This window comes from Myotis daubentonii, chromosome 1 (assembly GCF_963259705.1).
Source record: "Myotis daubentonii chromosome 1, mMyoDau2.1, whole genome shotgun sequence".
Classification (NCBI taxonomy): domain Eukaryota; kingdom Metazoa; phylum Chordata; class Mammalia; order Chiroptera; family Vespertilionidae; genus Myotis; species Myotis daubentonii.
In genome coordinates, this window is record NC_081840.1 from 136,760,298 (window position 1) to 136,768,602 (window position 8,305).

The 8,305-nt window shown below is 45.9% G+C and overlaps 1 pseudogene; it reads right to left on the reverse strand.

Annotated features, from left to right (window-relative positions):
* On the reverse strand, positions 1 to 1,777 carry LOC132230336 (arginase-2, mitochondrial-like; annotated as a pseudogene).
* Between the last annotated feature and the right edge of the window lie 6,528 nt (positions 1,778 to 8,305).

Below are 8,305 nucleotides of genomic sequence, written 5' to 3' on the forward strand. Positions count from 1 at the left end.
GACTTCTTTAAATTTACATGGTACTCCAACATAGTAATACCTCATGAATTGGAAAAAAAGAAACAAAAACAAAAAAACACCCACAAATACATTTACAGTAGTATCATTGGTCACCAAAATGGAGAGGGAAAGGAAATTTTACAATTGCGAGAATACACAAATGTTCTCATTAAGGCAGTATTGACCCAGATGACCATGTAGTATCTGCCCCCTCAAACACCTCACAACTCTGAAATGCCCATTGTGACGAATGTGTCATCATGCATTATTTTCTAAATTCTCACATGTTCTTCATTTTCTGATTCATGTGTTGAACTGGGAGTAGGAAGTTGGTCATAGACATTGTGCCCTCCTTCCCTTTCTGGACCAAAAATTGAAGCAATCACATCCACTGCCAGGCCAGCTGTAGCCTTGGCCTCTTCATCTGAAGCGGCCAACTGAGGATTAACTTCAACAAGATCCAGTGCTGATAGCAACTCTGTGTTGTGTATTTTCTCAGTAATATACATGCCTTCTCAATATGTCAGTCCCCCTACAACAGGAGTTCCTGTGGCTGGAGCCAATATCAAAGCTCAGATGGATTGGCCTTTGTCTTTTTCCAATCAGTAGATTGAATGTCTGTTCCATGACCTTCTGGATACCAAGTCTATGTCTCTTATGGAAAAATACTGGATATCATAATTCTTTAAAATAAAATGTTCAGGAGGGTCCATCTCTTAGACCAGTGGTTGGCAAACTGCGGCTTGTCAAACCACAGCTCGTGAGCCACATGCGGCTCTTTGGCCCCTTGAGTGTGGCTCTTCCACAAAATACCGACTTCTGCGCATAGGCCATGAAGTTTTAATCGTACTGTACGTGCACGCCCGCATGTGGTATTTTGTGGAAGAGCCACACTCAAGGGGCCAAAGAGCCGCATGTGGCTCGCGAGCTGCGGTTTGCCAACCACTGTCTTAGACCAATATACACAAGACTTGGGGAAGAGATACAAGGTTTGATACAGGAAAATCCTGGGAGCTGTAGCACCTTGTCCTGTAGTTCTTTTTTTTTTTTTTAAATATATTTTATTGATTTTTTTACAGAGAGGAAGGGAGAGAGAGAGAGAGTTAGAAACATCGATGAGAGAGAAACATCGATCAGCTGCCTCCTGCACATCTCCTACTGGGGATATGCCCACAACTCAGGTACATGCCCTTGACCGGAATCGAACCTCGGACCCTTCAGTCCGCAGGCCGATGCTCTATCCACTGAGCCAAACCGGTTTCGGCGTCCTGTAGTTCTTTGAGGAGAAATGAAACTGGCTGTCCCTGGAGACATCCAGATGAAGTGGTGAGGGATGTATTGATGTCAGCATGGGTATTAACCCAGATCACAGGTCTGGGCAGTGTCGGCTGTGGCCACTAATGGTACCAATTGCCAGGCTGTGGTCTCCTGCCCCTGTGACACAGCTGTAGCCTCCTGATACTGCTCTACTACCTACCTCAGACAGTTCCTGGCTGGTGAGGCCCACCGAGCGATGGTTTGCTGTCAGGTTGTTGTACAGATCCTCTTTGGGGACTGGAGTGAAACTCAAATCTCCAAAGTCCTTTAGGCCACAGCCCAAATTGGAGAGCCTTTTCATCACGCCAGTTTCTCTAATAGCAGCAGGACCATATTCCACTCCTTTTCTTTTCTGTCTCCGTGAGAATGGGGCTCCAATCACAGCCATGGAGCAGACAGACTTTTCAAGAATGAAATGCAGTTGTGTCCGGAGATGCGAGAGGCTACTGCTTAAGAACATGGTGGGCAGTACGGAATGTTGCCAAGCGACCGTCTCCCTCACATTTTAAGTTATTATTGATATTTCAGTTTACATATTTTTATATTGTGTATACAATATTGTAGTTATGGTAATTTTTAATATGTTTGGTTTTTAGCTTTTTAAACTAGAGTTGTAAGTGAATTATGCACCACCATCACCATATTACAGAATCTATCTTTGACCATATATTTACCATTGCCAGTGAGTTTTCCACTAACTTGTTATTTTTTTATGTTAATTAGTGTCCCTTTACTTCCACTCAAAGAGCACCCTTTAGGATTTCTAGTGGCCATGAATTCCCTCTCAGCTTTTGTTTATTCAGGAAAATTTTTGTTTCTCCTTCATTTCTGAAAGACAGGTTTACTGGGTATAGTATTCTTGGTTATAATTATTTTCTTTCAATATTTTAAATCTGCTGATAGTCTTACAGGGGTTCCCTTATATGTAACATTTTTCCTTGCTGTTTTCAAAAGTCTTTCTTTGCCGAAACCGGTTTGGCTCAGTGGATAGAGCGTCGGCCTGCAGACTGAAAGGTCCCAGGTTCGATTCCGGTCAAGGGCATGTACCTTGGTTGCGGGCACATCCCCAGTAGGAGATGTGCAGAAGGCGGCTGATCGATGTTTCTCTCTCATCGATGTTTCTAACTCTCTATCTCTCTCCCTTCCTCTCTGTAAAAAATCAATAAAATATATAAAAAAAAAAAAAAAAAGTCTTTCTTTGACTTTTGGTAATTCAATTATACTGTGTCTCAGTGTAGCCCTGTTAGGGTTCAACCTATTTGGGGTCCTTTGTACCTCATGGATCTGCATGTCTGTTTCTCTCCTGAGGTTTGGGAAGTTTTCAGCCATTATTGCTTTAAATATACTTTCTTTTCTCCTTGTGAAATTCCCATATTGCAGCTATTATTTCTTTTGGTTGTGTCACATAAATCCCTTAGGCTTTCTTCACTCCTTTTGTTCTTTTTTTCTTAATTTTTACTTATTTATTTTAGAGAGAGAGAGAGGAATGAAGAAAAAGAAAGAGAGAAACATTGATTTGTTGCTCCACCTATTTATGCATTCATTGGTTGATGATTCCTGTATGTGCCCTGACTGTGGATCAAACCTGCCACCTTGGCATATCGGGACAACACTCCAACTAACTGACCTACCCAGCCAGAGCAACTCTTCATATTCTCTCTCTCTCTCTCTCTCTCTCTCTCTCTCTCTCTCTCTCTCCTACTCTAAGATAATTTTAAATGTCTTGTGTTCTAGGTCATTTTTTCTTCAGGATCAAGTCGGCTTTTGAAGTTCCCTATTGAGTTATTCAGTATAGTCCTTGTATTTTTTCAGCTCCAGGATTTAAAAAAAAAAAATGTTTTCATTTATTTTTGTTTTTAGAGAGAGGAAGAGAGAGGTAGAGAGATAGAAATATTGATGCTAGAGAAGCATCATTGATTGGCTGTCTCCTGCTCACCCCCTACTTGGGATTGATAGCCTGATCAGGAATTAAATCTGTGACCTCTTTTTTTGTTCGGGGTTTTTTGTTTTGTTTTGTTTTTGTTAATCCTCACCCAAGGATATTTTTCCATTGATTTTTAGAGAGAGTGGAAGAGAAAGGGAAAGACAGAAATATCAGTGTGAGAGAAACACATCGATTGGTTGCTTTCTCCACCTGCCCCGACGAGGGCCCAGGACGGGGAGGAGCCTGCAACCGAGGTACATGCCCTTAACCAGAATCAAACCCAGAACCCTTTAGTCCACAGGCCGACGCTCTATCCACTGAGCCAAACCAGCTAGGGCCAAACTTGTGACCACTTGGTTCCTGGGTTGTCGCTCAACCGCTGAGCCACACCGGCTAGGCTCTAGGATTTTTTTTTAATGCTTTCTGTTTCTTCGTTAAACATTTTGTTTGGTGCATTATTTTCCCAATTTTGTTTAGTTGTTTGTGTTCTTCTAGTTTACTCAATTTCCTTAAGAGGATTATTCTGAATTCTTTAACAGATCACAGACCTCTATTTCGTTAGGGTCAGTTATTGGAGCTTTATTTGTTTCCTTTTGGTGGTGTCACATTTACCTGTTTTTATTTATGATCCTTGATTCCTTACATTGGTGTGTGTGCATCTGAGTAAATTAGTGTCCCTAATTTTCTTTTCCAGATTTTACAGGTTTGCTTTGAGTGAGTTTTCCCCTAGACCATGGGTGGGCAAACTTTTTGACTCGAGGGCCACAATGGGTTCTTAAACTGGACCGGAGGGCCGGAACAAAAGCATGGATGGAGTGTTTGTGTGAACTAATATAAATTCAAAGTAAACATCATTACATAAAAGGGTACGGTCTTTTTTTTTTTTTTTTAGTTTTATTCATTTCAAACGGGCCGGATCCGGCCCGCGGGCCGTAGTTTGCCCACGGCTGCCCTAGACAGACCATTTTGGGGTTTTGAATGTGTCTGCTGGTAACATCCTTGGGGAGGTAGGACCTTCCATCAAGGTCTCTTTTGGGGCAAAGCCACTGCCTGAGCCCTGCGGTCAGGGTGGAGGGTGCTGCTGCCGGGAGTCAGGATTGCTGGTTTCCTGCCCACGTGAGGCTAAGGGTGGGCAGTGCTTGGGTGCTCTCGTCAGGCTGACTAGACCGTTGGTACTAGGATGCTAAGTAGTGGGTGGTCTCTGAATTAGTTTCCATGCCCCCACGCCGGGGGCAGCAGAATAGCCCCAGGGCCTGGGTGGCTTATTGTGTGGGGACCCGGATCAGGAGGATATTAGTAAGTAATGAACTCTCTGGTCAGATAGGGCCACAGGATTTGCTCTGCAGGTTGGGAAACCGTAGAATGTGCTCTCTGCTCCAGTGCCCCTGTAAGCAGGGGTATTAGATCGCTACACAGCTAGCTTCCTGTGTGCCTGGTTAGGTTCGGGTGGCCGAAGGCTGCACTCAGCAGTGGGCTCACATCCGTTTCCCTGGCTGAACAGGAGGGCGCTGGCTCGCTCTGCAGAGGATCGGCTTTGGACTCGGCTCCCATGTTGCCCGCTAAGCAGCTTCCATGTGTCCCTACCCAGGCTTCCTGGTTGGGCGGGGCTCTGAGTGAGCTCCCTCCTTGGGTGGATCAGGATGGCCAAGTCCAAGCCACCTCCCAGGCGCTCCTGGTCAAGCTGTGTGGCGGGGAGGGTGAGGAGCTACACCAGCTGTGGGCAGAGCTGTAAAATAGCTGCACTCCCTGCGCGGGGTCGCCGCGCTCCAGCTGCAGGCCTGCCTCCCAGGCTCCTGCTCACACTGTGCACCATCCTGGCTTTGCAGGTGGGGGAAGCAGCTGACCAGGACTACTCCTTGGACTGCAGGTAGGAACTTGGTCTGCCAAGTCCCAAGTGGTGGTGGTTGCCAGGCCCTGTGCCCCTTCTCCATCACAATCAGATTCCTAGTGGCGGAGCCCATACATCCCCCTGTGATCCCCATGGGCTGGAACGGGGGTATAGGTTCCCATGACTCGACCCAGAGTTTTGGGGGTGGGAGCCGGCTGGCTGTCAGGCCCTGGGCTCTGTAGGCTCAGGGGAGAGCTCTCCGTGTGGTGCTGTGCTGGCCGGCGGCGGGGCAGTGCAGTCTGTGCAGTACCTCCTCTCGCCCTCGCAATGTTTGTCTGGCTCTCTGAGGAGCAGGGTGCTTCAGCCTTACCCGTGTTCTGAGATTCCTCTCAGTGGTGTCTTATCCACGAACAGGTGGTCATTGTTCTTGTGAGGGGGATGAAGTCAGGAGTGACGTCTGTCACAACGCGGAGGCGTCACTCTCTGTGCCCTTCCTGCTTGGAGAGGATGATGTGGCCCCTGTGGCAGCTTCTGCGTCTCCGGCTGTGCTTTAGAACATCCGGGTAGCTTCACCTTGGCGTTACCCAGACTTTGCTTATGAGTAGACTTGGTGCACTGTGCTAAGCGCTGTGCAGAGCAAACCGCCCTGGGTTTAAAGCTTAGGTACTCCTTGGATGAGAGAAATGTGCTTTCTGAAAATTGCAAAGAAGAGAACAGTCACAGTAGAGGAAATAAATTCCAGGTGAGTTAGTTAAATGTAGCACATTATAGTTATGCTTGATAAAGACTAAATGTCTCTTCTTTATGTAGTTAGCTTTAAACACAGACATTGAGGTTTTCTTGGAACCAAGATGGCGGCATAGGTTAACGCCGGAGTTTGCTGCTTTGAACAACTACTTCAAAAGTGAAACCAAAAGACGGAAGGGACATCACCCAGAACCACAGGAACGCTGGCTGAGTGGGAGTCCTACAACTAGGAGGAAAGAGAAACGCACACGGACACTCAGAGGAGGCGCAGTGGTGAAGTCAAATTCTGAGGTGCAGAGTGCGCGGAGCGGAGCGGGCTGGCGGCGGAGGGCACGGTTGTTGTTTTCAATCGGGAGGGAGTCACAGACTCTGAGCTCCAGATACAGGCGAGTCTTTAGGGACCCAGACTCAAACGGGAGAAGCGGAACTGTCTGGCTTCGGTCAGAGCGAGTGCAGCTTTCTCTCCGAGCTTTGCAGCGGGTGCTGGGACTCAGAGAGGCAGAGCCCCTGGGGACAGGACTGAGAGCCGCCATAACTGCTCTCTCCGGCCCACCCTGTTGATCCTGTGCGACCCGCCCTGCCCAAGCCCTGCACAGAGGCATTTGCTGGATAGCCTCAGGCAAAGGCTAGATTAGCACCTCCCTAGAGGACAGAAGTTCTCTCACTGCTGACACAGCTGATTCTCATAGCCACTTGGCCTGGAGGTCAAACCCTCCCTGGAATTAGTTACAACAATCAAGATTTAACTATAAGACTGCGAACAAAGACCACTAGGGGATGCACCAAGGAAGCATAACAAAATGCGGAGACAAAGAAACAGGACAAAATTGTCAAAGGAAGATATAGAGTTCAGAACCACACTTTTAAGGTCTCTCAAGAACTGTTTAGAAGCTGCGGATAAACTTAATGAGATCTACACGAAAACTAATAAGACCCTCGATCTTATATTGGGGAACCAACTAGAAATTAAGCATACACGGACTGAAATAACGAATATTATACAGACGCCCGACAGCAGACCAGAGGAGCGCAAGAATCAAGTCAATGATTTGAAATGCGAGGAAGCAAAAAACATCCAACCGGAAAAGCAAAATGAAAAAAGAATCCAAAAATGCGAGGATAGTGTAAGGAGCCTCTGGGACAGCTTCAAGCGTACCAACATCCGAATTATAGGGGTGCCAGAAGATGAGAGAGAGCAAGATATTGAAAACCTATTTGAAGAAATAATGACAGAAAACTTCCCCCACCTGGTGAAAGAAATGGACTTACAGGTCCAAGAAGCGTGGAGAACCCCAAACAAAAGGAATCCAAAGAGGACCACACCAAGACACATCATAATTAAAATGCCAAGAGCAAAAGACAAAGAGAGAATCTTAAAAGTAGCAAGAGAAAGAAACTCAGTTACCTACAAGGGAATACCCATACGACTGTCAGCTGATTTCTCAACAGAAACTTTGCAGGCCAGAAGGGAGTGGCAAGAAATATTCAAAGTGATGAATACCAAGAACCTACAACCAAGATTACTTTATCCAGCAAAGCTATCATTGAGAATTGAAGGTCAGATAAAGAGCTTCACAGATAAGGAAAAGCTAAAGGAGTTCATCACCACCAAACCAGGATTATATGAAATGCTGAAAGGTATCCTTTAAGAAGAGGAAGAGGAAGAAAAAGGTAAAGATACAAATTATGAACAACAAATATGCATCTATCAACAAGTGAATCTAAGAATCAAGTGAATAAATAATCTGATGAACAGAATGAACTGTTGATTATAATAGAATCAGGGACATAGAAAGGGAATGGACTGACTATTCTTGGGGGGGAAAGGGGTGTGGGAGATGTGGGAAGAGACTGGACAAAAATCGTGCACCTATGGATGAGGACAGTGGGTGGGGAGTGAGGGCGGAGGGTGGGGCGGGAACTGGGAGGAGGGGAGTTATGGGGGGGGGAAAAAAAGAGGAACAAATGTAATAATCTGAACAATAAAGATTTAATTAAAAAAAATAAAAAAATAAACACAGACATTGAAATGAGAAAAATCCAGATCTCCTCAGTAGTGCTGGCTGTTGGTATACATCAGAATCACCTGTGGTGCTTAGCAAGCGCCAGGCTTATCCCAGACTTAACTGAACCAGAATATACAGATATGCATCATTTGCTCCTCCTAATTAAGAACTGAATAAACAGGCTCTGGCTGGGTAGCTCATTTGGTTAGAGCAGTGGTTCTCAACCTTCTGGCCCTTTAAATACAGTTCCTCATGTTGTGACCCAACCATAAAATTATTCTCGTTGCTACTTCATAACTGTAATGTTGCTACTGTTATGAATCGTAATGTAAATATCTGATATGCAGGATGGTCTTAGGCGACCCCTGTGGAAGGGTCGTTCGACCGCCAAAGGGGTCGCGACCCACAGGTTGAGAACCGCTGGGTTAGAGCATCGCCCCCATACGCAGGGCTTGCGGGTTCGATCCCCAGTCAGGGCACATA